We start from the raw sequence: 13077 nt of genomic DNA, 5'->3' as shown, positions 1-13077 counted from the left end.
ACTAGTCAGGATCGAGGGAAAGATGGACGGAACAAAGTACAGAGAGATCCTCCTACACATATCCCATTCAGTCCTACACACATCCCATTCAGTCCTACACACATCCCATTCAGTCCTACACACATCCCATTCAGTCCTAATAGATTCAGTCCTACACACATCCCATTCAGACCTACACACATCCCATTCAGTCCTAATAGATTCAGTCCTACACACATCCCATTCAGTCCTACACACATCCCATTCAGACCTACACACATCCCATTCAGACCTACACACATCCCATTCAGTCCTACACACATCCCATTCAGACCTACACACATCCCATTCAGTCCTACACACATCCCATTCAGTCCTACACACATCCCATTCAGCCCTACACACATCCCATTCAGACCTACACACATCCCATTCAGACCTACACACATCCCATTCAGTCCTACACACATCCCATTCAGTCCTAATAGATTCAGTCCTACACACATCCCATTCAGACCTACACACATCCCATTCAGACCTACACACATCCCATTCAGTCCTAACAGATTCAGTCCTACACACATCCCATTCAGACCTACACACATCCCATTCAGTCCTACACACATCCCATTCAGTCCTACACACATCCCATTCAGTCCTACACACATCCCATTCAGTCCTAACAGATTCAGTCCTACACACATCCCATTCAGACCTACACACATCCCATTCAGTCCTACACACATCCCATTCAGTCCTACACACATCCCATTCAGTCCTACACACATCCCATTCAGTCCTACACACATCCCATTCAGTCCTAATAGATTCAGTCCTACACACATCCCATTCAGACCTACACACATCCCATTCAGTCCTAACAGATTCAGTCCTACACACATCCCATTCAGACCTACACACATCCCATTCAGTCCTAACAGATTCAGTCCTACACACATCCCATTCAGTCCTACACACATCCCATTCAGTCCTAACAGATTCAGTCCTACACACATCCCATTCAGTCCTAACAGATTCAGTCCTACACACATCCCATTCAGTCCTACACACATCCCATTCAGCCCTACACACATCCCATTCAGTCCTACACACATCCCATTCAGACCTACACACATCCCATTCAGACCTACACACATCCCATTCAGACCTACACACATCCCATTCAGACCTACACACATCCCATTCAGTCCTAACAGATTCAGACCTACACACATCACATTCAGTCCTAACAGATTCAGTCCTACACACATCCCATTCAGTCCTACACACATCCCATTCAGTCCTACACACATCCCATTCAGACCTACACACATCCCATTCAGTCCTACACACATCCCATTCAGACCTACACACATCCCATTCAGTCCTACACACATCCCATTCAGACCTACACACATCCCATTCAGTCCTACACACATCCCATTCAGTCCTACACACATCCCATTCAGTCCTACACACATCCCATTCAGACCTACACACATCCCATTCAGACCTACACACATCCCATTCAGTCCTACACACATCCCATTCAGACCTACACACATCCCATTCAGACCTACACACATCCCATTCAGTCCTACACACATCCCATTCAGACCTACACACATCCCATTCAGTCCTACACACATCCCATTCAGTCCTACACACATCCCATTCAGACCTACACACATCCCATTCAGTCCTACACACATCCCATTCAGCCCTACACACATCCCATTCAGCCCTACACACATCCCATTCAGTCCTACACACATCCCATTCAGTCCTACACACATCCCATTCAGTCCTACACACATCCCATTCAGACCTACACACATCCCATTCAGTCCTACACACATCCCATTCAGTCCTACACACATCCCATTCAGACCTACACACATCCCATTCAGCCCTACACACATCCCATTCAGTCCTACACACATCCCATTCAGACCTACACACATCCCATTCAGCCCTACACACATCCCATTCAGCCCTACACACATCCCATTCAGACCTAACAGATTCAGTCCTACACACATCCCATTCAGTCCTACACACATCCCATTCAGTCCTACACACATCCCATTCAGCCCTACACACATCCCATTCAGACCTAACAGATTCAGTCCTACACACATCCCATTCAGCCCTACACACATCCCATTCAGCCCTACACACATCCCATTCAGACCTAACAGATTCAGTCCTACACACATCCCATTCAGTCCTACACACATCCCATTCAGTCCTACACACATCCCATTCAGCCCTACACACATCCCATTCAGACCTAACAGATTCAGTCCTACACACATCCCATTCAGCCCTACACACATCCCATTCAGCCCTACACACATCCCATTCAGACCTACACACATCCCATTCAGTCCTACACACAGCCCATTCAGTCCTACACACAGCCCATTCAGTCCTACACACATCCCATTCAGTCCTACACACATCCCATTCAGTCCTACACACATCCCATTCAGACCTACACACATCCCATTCAGACCTAACAGATTCAGTCCTACACACATCCCATTCAGCCCTACACACATCCCATTCAGACCTAATAGATTCAGACCTACACACATCCCATTCAGTCCTACACACATCCCATTCAGTCCTACACACATCCCATTCAGTCCTAATAGATTCAGTCCTACACACATCCCATTCAGACCTAATAGATTCAGTTCTACACACATCCCATTCAGACCTAATAGATTCAGTTCTACACGCCCATACGATATTACTGAGCGGACAATCACCACAAGGGTATCATCTCAGGCCTTGGCTCGCTACTGCGTCCAGCCCAGGAGAGAAGGAGGGAATTTCCTGAAGGGAAAACAATATTTTCCATCCATCCACAGGCCTGTCCTAGCAACAACCCCAGCCAGCACAGCAACAGCACGTCTAGAGAGACGTTTGAGGGCTGAGACATATGAAGTTTAATGTATATACACACACAATACACAAACCAACACTACTGCATGTTCCAAATGAAACCCTATTCTCTATTGGTCCTGGTCCAAAGTACTGCACTATATAGGGAATAGGGTGCCATAGGGCTCTGGTCCAAAGTAGTGCACTATATAGGGAATAGGGTGCCATAGGGCTCTGGTCCAAAGTAGTGCACTATATAGGGAATAGGGTGCCATAGGGCTCTGGTCCAAAGTAGTGCACTATATAGGGAATAGGGTGCCATAGGGCTCTGGTCCAAAGTAGTACACTACCCCCCCCCCCCCCCAAAAAAAAGTAATCATCTAAAGGCTAAATTCATGGTTAGAAGAAATGTTTAAAAAAGAGGCTTCTGGGAAACCGGGCCCTGGTGTTTCAGATGTAGATGGGAAGGGCGCCACAGAACTTCAGATTCCTCACTGATGACGAGCGCCTGTAAGATTTGTCCCCTCTGCCTCAAACGTCTCTGTGCCAAGCTGCTCAGAGCTTTATGGTCCTACCTAATAAATAGATTTAAAAAATCTCTCTGATACAGAGCTTTATGGTCCTACCTAATAAATAGATTTAAAAATCTCTCTGATACAGAGCTTTATGGTCCTACCTAATAAATAGATTTAAAAATCTCTCTGATACAGAGCTTTATGGTCCTACCTAATAAATAGATTTAAAAATCTCTCTGATACAGAGCTTTATGGTCCTACCTAATAAATAGATTTAAAAAATCTCTCTGATACAGAGCTTTATGGTCCTACCTAATAAATAGATTTAAAAATCTCTGATACAGAGCTTTATGGTCCTACCTAATAAATAGATGTAAAAAATCTCTCTGATACAGAGCTTTATGAACTTACCCAGTGGTGGTAAAAGTACCCAATCGTCATACTTGAGTAAAAGTAAAGATCCCTTAATAGAAAATGACTCAAGTAAAAAAAGTTTAAAGTCACCCAGTAACATACTACTTGAGTAAAAGTCTAAAAGTATTTGATTTTAAATATAGGTATCAAAAGTCAAATGTATAAATCATTTCAAATTCCTTATATTAAGCAAACCAGACAGCAACATTTTCTTAATAGATGGATAGCCAGGGGCACACTCCAACACTCAGACATAATTAACAAACCAAGCCTGTGTGTTTAGTGAGTCCTCCAGATCAGAGGCAGTAGGGATGACCAGGGATGTTCTCTGTTTAGTGAGTCCTCCAGATCAGAGACAGTAGAGATGACCAGGGATGTTCTCTGTTTAGTGAGTCCTCCAGATCAGAGGCAGTAGGGATGACCAGGGATGTTCTCTGTTTAGTGAGTCCTCCAGATCAGAGGCAGTAGGGACGACCAGGGATGTTCTCTGTTTAGTGAGTCCTCCAGATCAGAGGCTGTAGGGATGACCAGGGATGTTCTCTGTTTAGTGAGTCCTCCAGATCAGAGGCTGTAGGGATGACCAGGGATGTTCTCTGTTTAGTGAGTCCTCCAGATCAGAGGCTGTAGGGACGACCAGGGATGTTCTCTGTTTAGTGAGTCCTCCAGATCAGAGGCAGTAGGGACGACCAGGGATGTTCTCTGTTTAGTGAGTCCTCCAGATCAGAGGCAGTAGAGACGACCAGGGATGTTCTCTGTTTAGCGAGTCCTCCAGATCAGAGGCAGTAGGGATGACCAGGGATGTTCTCTGTTTAGTGAGTCCTCCAGATCAGAGGCAGTAGGGATGACCAGGGATGTTCTCTGTTTAGTGAGTCCTCCAGATCAGAGGCAGTAGGGATGACCAGGGATGTTCTCTGTTTAGTGAGTCCTCCAGATCAAAGGCAGTAGGGATGACCAGGGATGTTCTCTGTTTAGTGAGTCCTCCAGATCAGAGGCAGTAGGGATGACCAGGGATGTTCTCTGTTTAGTGAGTCCTCCAGATCAGAGGCAGTAGGGATGACCAGGGATGTTCTCTGTTTAGTGAGTCCTCCAGATCAGAGGCAGTAGGGATGACCAGGGATGTTCTTTGTTTAGTGAGTCCTCCAGATCAGAGGCAGTAGGGATGACCAGGGATGTTCTCTGTTTAGTGAGTCCTCCAGATCAGAGGCAGTAGAGATGACCAGGGATGTTCTCGGTTTAGTGAGTCCTCCAGATCAAAGGCAGTAGGGATGACCAGGGATGTTCTCTGTTTAGTGAGTCCTCCAGATCAGAGGCAGTAGAGATGACCAGGGATGTTCTCTGTTTAGTGAGTCCTCCAGATCAGAGGCAGTAGGGATGACCAGGGATGTTCTCTGTTTAGTGAGTCCTCCAGATCAGAGGCAGTAGGGATGACCAGGGATGTTCTCTGTTTAGTGAGTCCTCCAGATCAGAGGCAGTAGGGATGACCAGGGATGTTCTCTGTTTAGTGAGTCCTCCAGATCAGAGGCAGTAGGGACGACCAGGGATGTTCTCTTGATAAGTGTGCGAATTGGACCAATTTCCTGTCCTGCTAAACATTCAAAATGTAACGAGTACTTTTGGGTGTCAGGAAAAATGTATGGAGTAAAAAAAAACATTATTTTCATTAGGAATGTAGTGAAGTAAAAGTTGCCAAAATTATAAATAGTAAAGTACAGATACCCCCAAAACTACTTCAGTGGTACTTTAAAGTATTTTTACACCACTGGGCCTACCTAATAGAGATATAAACCTCTGATACAGAACTGTACCTAATAGAGATATAAACCTCTCTGATACAGAACTGTACCTAATAGAGATATAAACCTCTCTGATACAGAACTGTACCTAATAGAGATATAAACCTCTCTGATACAGAACTGTACCTAATAGAGATATAAACCTCTCTGATACAGAACTGTACCTAATAGAGATATAAACCTCTCTGATACAGAACTGTACCTAATAGAGATATAAACCTCTCTGATACAGAACTGTACCTAATAGAGATATAAACCTCTCTGATACAGAACTGTACCTAATAGAGATATAAACCTCTCTGATACAGAACTGTACCTAATAGAGATATAAACCTCTCTGATACAGAACTGTACCTAATAGAGATATAAACCTCTCTGATACAGAACTCTACCTAATAGAGATATAAACCTCTCTGATACAGAACTCTACCTAATAGAGATATAAACCTCTCTGATACAGAACTGTACCTAATAGAGATATAAACCTCTCTGATACAGAACTGTACCTAATAGAGATATAAACCTCTCTGATACAGAACCGTACCTAATAGAGATATAAACCTCTCTGATACAGAACCGTACCTAATAGAGATATAAACCTCTGATACAGAACCGTGCCTAATAGAGATATAAACCTCTCTGATACAGAACCGTGCCTAATAGAGATATAAACCTCTCTGATACAGAACTGTACCTAATAGAGATATTAAACCTCTCTGATACAGAACTGTACCTAATAGAGATATAAACCTCTCTGATACAGAACTGTACCTAATAGAGATATAAACCTCTCTGATACAGAACTGTACCTAATAGAGATATAAACCTCTCTGATACAGAACTGTACCTAATAGAGATATAAACCTCTCTGATACAGAACTGTACCTAATAGAGATATAAACCTCTCTGATACAGAACTGTACCTAATAGAGATATAAACCTCTCTGATACAGAACTGTACCTAATAGAGATATAAACCTCTCTGATACAGAACTCTACCTAATAGAGATATAAACCTCTCTGATACAGAACTCTACCTAATAGAGATATAAACCTCTCTGATACAGAACTCTACCTAATAGAGATATAAACCTCTCTGATACAGAACTCTACCTAATAGAGATATAAACCTCTCTGATACAGAACTCTACCTAATAGAGATATAAACCTCTCTGATACAGAACCGTACCTAATAGAGATATAAACCTCTCTGATACAGAACCGTACCTAATAGAGATATAAACCTCTCTGATACAGAACCGTACCTAATAGAGATATAAACCTCTGATACAGAACCGTGCCTAATAGAGATATAAACCTCTCTGATACAGAACCGTGCCTAATAGAGATATAAACCTCTCTGATACAGAACTGTACCTAATAGAGATATAAACCTCTCTGATACAGAACTGTACCTAATAGAGATATAAACCTCTCTGATACAGAACTGTACCTAATAGAGATATAAACCTCTCTGATACAGAACTGTACCTAATAGAGATATAAACCTCTCTGATACAGAACTGTACCTAATAGAGATATAAACCTCTCTGATACAGAACTGTACCTAATAGAGATATAAACCTCTCTGATACAGAACTGTATCTAATAGAGATATAAACCTCTCTGATACAGAACTGTACCTAATAGAGATATAAACCTCTCTGATACAGAACTGTACCTAATAGAGATATAAACCTCTCTGATACAGAACTGTATCTAATAGAGATATAAACCTCTCTGATACAGAACTGTATCTAATAGAGATATAAACCTCTCTGATACAGAACTGTACCTAATAGAGATATAAATCTCTCTGATACAGAACTGTACCTAATAGAGATATAAACCTCTCTGATACAGAACTGTACCTAAAAGAGATATAAACCTCTCTGATACAGAACTGTACCTAATAGAGATATAAAACCTCTCTGATACAGAACTGTACCTAATAGAGATATAAAACCTCTCTGATACAGAACTGTACCTAATAGAGATATAAACCTCTCTGATACAGAACTGTACCTAATAGAGATATAAACCTCTCTGATACAGAACTGTATGGACCTACGTAATAGAGCTATAAACCTCTCTGATACAGAACTGTACCTAATAGAGATATAAACCTCTCTGATACAGAACTGTACCTAATAGAGATATAAACCTCTCTGATACAGAACTGTACCTAATAGAGATATAAACCTCTCTGATACAGAACTGTACCTAATAGAGATATAAACCTCTCTGATACAGAACTGTACCTAATAGAGATATAAACCTCTCTGATACAGAACTGTACCTAATAGAGATATAAACCTCTCTGATACAGAACTGTACCTAATAGAGATATAAACCTCTCTGATACAGAACTGTACCTAATAGAGATATAAACCTCTCTGATACAGAACTGTACCTAATAGAGATATAAACCTCTCTGATACAGAACCGTACCTAATAGAGATATAAACCTCTCTGATACAGAACCGTACCTAATAGAAATATAAACCTCTCTGATACAGAACTGTACCTAATAGAGATATAAACCTCTCTGATACAGAACTGTACCATAATAGAGATATAAATCTCTCTGATACAGAGCTGTACCTAATAGAGATATAAACCTCTCTGATACAGAACTGTACCTAAAAGAGATATAAACCTCTCTGATATAGAACTATATGGGCCAACCTAATAGAAATATAAACCTCTCTGATACAATACTGTACCTAATAGAGATATAAACCTCTCTGATACAAAACTGTACCTATTAGAGATATAAACCTCTCTGATACAGAACCGTACCTAATAGAGATATAAACCTCTCTGATACAGAACCGTACCTAATAGAGATATAAACCTCTCTGATACAGAACCGTACCTAATAGAGATATAAACCTCTCTGATACAGAACCGTGCCTAATAGAGATATAAACCTCTCTGATACAGAACAGTACCTAATAGAGATATAAACCTCTCTGATACAGAACCGTACCTAATAGAGATATAAACCTCTCTGATACAGAACCGTACCTAATAGAGATATAAACCTCTCTGATACAGAACCGTACCTAATAGAGATATAAACCTCTCTGATACAGAACCGTACCTAATAGAGATATAAACCTCTCTGATACAGAACCGTACCTAATAGAGATATAAACCTCTCTGATACAGAACCGTACCTAATAGAGATATAAACCTCTCTGATACAGAACCGTACCTAATAGAGATATAAACCTCTCTGATACAGAACCGTACCTAATAGAGATATAAACCTCTCTGATACAGAACTGTACCTAATAGAGATATAAACCTCTCTGATACAGAACTGTACCTAATAGAGATATAAACCTCTCTGATACAGAACTGTACCTAATAGAGATATAAACCTCTCTGATACAGAACTGTACCTAATAGAGATATAAACCTCTCTGATACAGAACTGTATGGACCTACCTAATAGAGATATACATCTCTCTGATACAGAACTGTACCTAATAGAGATATAAACCTCTCTGATACAGAACTGTACCTAATAGAGATATAAACCTCTCTGATACAGAACTGTACCTAATAGAGATATAAACCTCTCTGATACAGAGCTGTACCTAATAGAGATATAAACCTCTCTTATACAGAACTGTACCTAATAGAGATATAAATCTCTCTGATACAGAAAATGCAAAATATATAAAGGTGTTTGGTCCCATGTTTCATGAGATGTAAAGTAAAATATACAACACATTTTCCAATACACACAAAAAGCTTATTTCTCTCAAATTTGTTTACATCCCCTGTTATTGAGCATTTCTCATTTGCCAAGATAATCCATCCACCTGACAGGTGCGGCCTATCAAGAAGCTGATTAAACAGCAGGATCATTACAAAGGTGCACCTTGTGCTGGGGGACAATTAAAGGCCACTCTAAAATGTGCAGTTTTGTCACACAACACAATGGCCACAGATGTCTCAAGTTGAGGGAGAGTGGAATTGGGACGCTGACTGCAGGAATGTCCACCAGAGCTGTTGCCAGAGAATTTAATGTTAATTTATCTACCATAAACCGCCTTCAACATAATTCTTGAGAATTTGACAGTACGTCCACCCGGCCTCAGAACCGCAGACCACGTGTAACCACGCCAGCCCAGGACCTCCACATCCTGCAGGATCGTCTGAGACCAGCCCACCCCCTTTACAGCTGATGAAACTGACAAGTATTTCTGTCTGTAATAAAGTCCTTTTTGTGGGGAAAAACCTAATTCTGATTGGGTGGGCCTGGCTCCCAAATGGGTGGGCCATCATTTTTTAACTAGGCAAGTCAGTTAAGAACAAATTCTTATTTACAATGACAGCCTACCCCGGCCAAACCCGGACGATGCTGGGCCAAATTGTGCGCCGCCCTATGCGAATCCCAATCACGGCCGGATGTGATACAGCCTGGATTCGAACCAGGGACTGTAGTGATGCCTCTTGTACTGAGATGCTGCGCCTTAGACCGCTGTATTTTATGGTGCTAATAAATGTATTTATACACCTCTCTGATAAAGAGCTTTATGGTCCTAGCTAATAAATAGATTTATAGGCTTCTCTGATAGACATAAAGCTGGCTGGCACTGGCTGGCGGAGACCCTGGCTGGCAGAGACCCTGGCTGGCAGAGACCCTGGCTGGCAGAGACACTGGCTGGCAGAGACACTGGCTAACAGAGACACTGGCTGGCAGAGACACTGGCTAACAGAGACACTGGCTAACAGAGACACTGGCTGGCAGAGACACTGGCTGGCAGAGACACTGGCTGGCAGAGACACTGGCTGGCAGAGACCCTGGCTAACAGAGATACTGGCTGGCAGAGACACTGGCTGGCAGAGACACTGGCTGGCAGAGACACTGGCTGGCAGAGACACTGGCTGGCAGAGACACTGGCTAACAGAGACACTGGCTGGCAAAGACACTGGCTAGCAGAGACACTGGCTGGCAGAGACACTGGCTGGCAGAGACACTGGCTAACAGAGACACTGGCTAACAGAGACACTGGCTAACAGAGACACTGGCTAGCAGAGACACTGGCTAGCAGAGACACTGGCTGGCAGAGACACTGGCTGGCAGAGACACTGGCTAACAGAGACACTGGCTAACAGAGACACTGGCTAACAGAGACACTGGCTGGCAGAGACACTGGCTGGCAGAGACACTGGCTAACAGAGACCCTGGCTGGCAGAGATACTGGCTAACAGAGACACTGGCTGGCAGAGACACTGGCTAACAGAGACACTGGCTAACAGAGACACTGGCTAACAGAGACACTGGCTAACAGAGACACTGGCTGGCAGAGACACTGGCTAACAGAGACACTGGCTGGCAGAGACACTGGCTAACAGAGACACTGGCTAACAGAGACACTGGCTGGCAGAGACACTGGCTGGCAGAGACACTGGCTGGCAGAGACACTGGCTGGCAGAGACACTGGCTAACAGAGACACTGGCTGGCAGAGACACTGGCTAAAAGAGATACTGGCTGGCAGAGACACTGGCTGGCAGAGATACTGGCTGGCAGAGACACTGGCTGGCAGAGACACTGGCTGGCAGAGACACTGGCTAACAGAGACACTGGCTAACAGAGACACTGGCTGGCAGAGACCCTGGCTGGCAGAGACACTGGCTAACAGAGACACTGGCTGGCAGAGACACTGGCTGGCAGAGACACTGGCTGGCTGGCACTGGCTGGCAGAGACACTGGCTAACAGAGACACTGGCTAACAGAGACACTGGCTGGCAGAGACACTGGCTGGCAGAGACACTGGCTGGCAGAGACACTGGCTGGCAGAGACACTGGCTAACAGAGATACTGGCTGGCAGAGACACTGGCTGGCAGAGACCCTGGCTAACAGAGATACTGGCTGGCAGAGACACTGGCTGGCAGAGACACTGGCTGGCAGAGGCACTGGCTGGCAGAGACACTGGCTGGCAGAGACACTGGCTGGCAGAGGCACTGGCTGGCAGAGGCACTGGCTGGCAGAGACACTGGCTAACAGAGACACTGCCTGGCAGAGACACTGGCTAACAGAGACACTGCCTGGCAGAGACACTGCCTGGCAGAGACACTGGCTGGCAGAGACACTGGCTGGCAGAGACACTGGCTGACAGAGATACTGGCTGACAGAGATACTGGCTGACAGAGATACTGGCTGACAGAGACACTGGCTGACAGAGACACTGCAGAGGTTCATCAGTGCATCCAACAGGAAGTAAAATCCAGCACAGCTGAGCCAGTAGATGGCCATGGAACGGGCCTACTCTCCGTCCAGCAGTCCAGTAACTGCTCCCTCCCTCCCACGACAACTTTTCATCGATTGAAGCGTATTAACGTTCCACCATGCTCGATTAGGTAGAACGCGTGGTGATTTTATTTATTTATTTATTTACTAGGTAAATCAGTTAAAGAACAAATTATTATTTTACAATGAGGGCCTACCCCGGCCGTAAATACATCAGGTCATACATGTAACAGATGAGCTAGCTAGCCACAATAAATCATTGTTTTCTCGCTAGAACACCATATATGCATTAAAATGTATTTACAGTCAACAGAAGTTATGAACCGAGAGAGAGAGAGAGAGAGATATACAGACAGACAGACAGACAGACAGACAGACAGACAGATAGATATCTCTAGATTCATAACTTCTGTTGACTGTAAATACATTTTAATGCATATATGGTGTTATAGCGATTTCACCTTTCACAGGTGGAAAATGTGCCGACTCCGTTTCTATGGTAACCGGCTGTTCTCCTCCATGTGTTGGATTTGAGGTTCTCCTTCAAAATAAAATTTAAAAAAAGTCCCAAACTGAAAGTGATGCAGAACGGATACAAATCGTGATACCGTGGCATATTTTGGACTAGTTCATGTTAAACAAGGTCGGAATGTTACAATTTCTAATTTCTAATGAATTAATTAGTTTGACAATAAACAGAAGAAATAATTGAATTCACATTGTGGCATTATTAGAATGTATAATTGCATTGGGGGCATAGTTATATGCACTGTACATCCTTACTTATGGCTTGCGTACACATTAAACAGGGTATCAAGTCTACTCAGTACAGTTATTTCACCTTTAAAATTGTACAAAGATTATTTAGAGAAAACATTTGGATATATATCGTGAATCGCATATGAATTTGAAAAAATCAAAATAAAATAGAATAATAAATGGAGATGATATTTTTAGTCCATATCGGACAGGCCAAGAATAGGCTGCTTTTCTGTGGCATCAAACATGAACCAGCAGTGATGTGATGAGACAGTTTGGAAATGACAGGGTGTGAAATAATGTAGATGTAAGGCTGGCAGGAGCCTCATATATATATATATATATATATATATATATATATATCCATGATTCACCAGGCTTTATCATGTGTAGGCCCTAACTCAGCATCTTACCCCTACCGGGGGTTACCTTACACCCCGGAAATACTGTCC

The 13077-nt window shown here is 43.2% G+C and overlaps 1 protein-coding gene across 1 annotated transcript in view; it reads right to left on the bottom strand.

Moving 5' to 3' along the window:
- LOC115161444 (ras-associated and pleckstrin homology domains-containing protein 1) overlaps window positions 1–13077 on the bottom strand; it is a gene marked incomplete in the record, with an annotated part of 120381 nt that overhangs the window by 106580 nt on the left and 724 nt on the right.

The sequence above is a fragment of the Salmo trutta genome, chromosome 24 (assembly GCF_901001165.1).
Source record: "Salmo trutta chromosome 24, fSalTru1.1, whole genome shotgun sequence".
In the NCBI taxonomy this organism is placed as follows: domain Eukaryota; kingdom Metazoa; phylum Chordata; class Actinopteri; order Salmoniformes; family Salmonidae; genus Salmo; species Salmo trutta.
Note: the sequence above shows the minus strand (reverse complement) of the source record. Positions and strands in the feature narration are given on the sequence as shown.